This window comes from Megalopta genalis, unplaced genomic scaffold, assembly GCF_051020955.1.
Source record: "Megalopta genalis isolate 19385.01 unplaced genomic scaffold, iyMegGena1_principal scaffold0075, whole genome shotgun sequence".
Taxonomy (NCBI): Eukaryota; Metazoa; Arthropoda; class Insecta; order Hymenoptera; family Halictidae; genus Megalopta; species Megalopta genalis.
Genome location: NW_027476144.1, coordinates 697501 through 698617, shown reverse-complemented (window position 1 = coordinate 698617; position 1117 = coordinate 697501).

Genomic DNA, 1117 nt, shown 5'->3' with positions numbered 1-1117 from the left:
TTCGCTTCCACGCCTTCTGCACCTTAGCATACTCAGCCCTGCGGAGTTTTCGGCGCGATACTGACTTAGGAGCCGCTGTTATCTTGGGCACGGATACCTTACGACGAATCAGAAAGGTTTTGCGAAGGTAAATAGAAAGTTCTTCGATAATCCGCGCCTGTCCCCAGGTGTTGAGGGACCTCACAATTTCATTGAGTACATCGGTATTGCAATTGTGATCATTAAAGGCCGGTAGCCCCCATAAATACTCCAAGACCAAGTTCCGGGCTGTCTCTTGAGAGAGATCACCCGAGGTCACGTCAGGAAGGTGTGATTCGAGGTTGGTATCGATCGTAGGAGGTGTAATGATTCCAATGGCAGGAAGAGTGGCCGCATCGTTAGGAGAGCGCATCTCATTGAGGAAACGCTCAACTATGGCCTTATATTCCTTCTTCCGCCTTTGCCCTTTGATAGCTTCAAGAGTTCTGTTGGGTATTATTTTCAGAAGCTCCTGGTTCAAGAAAGTCACACCTTGTAACGTCAGTCGCGCCTCTTGTCTCGCGAGAATGGCCAAGTCTTCAGGTGACCATCGTGCCTTAATCCGCGTCGTATCCTGACGGGAATCATACCAGTCCTTATGACCCCGCTGTTGATGAACTCCGCGGCCGGTTTTGGTGGAAAATACCCGACGCATCCAGGATATTCACACGCGAAGCCCTCATTCGAGGTACGAACGGAGCCCGACCCGCCTTCAGTAAATGGTGCGGCGTCGCCAGTGGACGAGCCGCCTTGACGACCACCGAACATGGGTGTGTCGTCCATCCGAGGCTTTTTCTTTATATTCTTTGGGCCAGTTAGGTTTCGACCAGTAGGGGTGGCAGCCCTACTGGCCAGATTCGCAGAGGCAGCTCTTAGCTTCCGAACAATGGGGGCATGGATGTAGTGCCCCCCGCGACGCAGGATGTTGTGCGTCGTTACTGGACTGGCTGGGTTTATTTCTCGAGGTCGTCGGACAAACATTCCGATCCACTGTGGCCGCTGTCGTAGGGTCGGCGATCCGAGTGGCCCGAGGGCCCGCCGACAATGGGTCACTTGACCCAAAATCTTTCTTTTGATTCTTCGGGCCTACGACAATAGA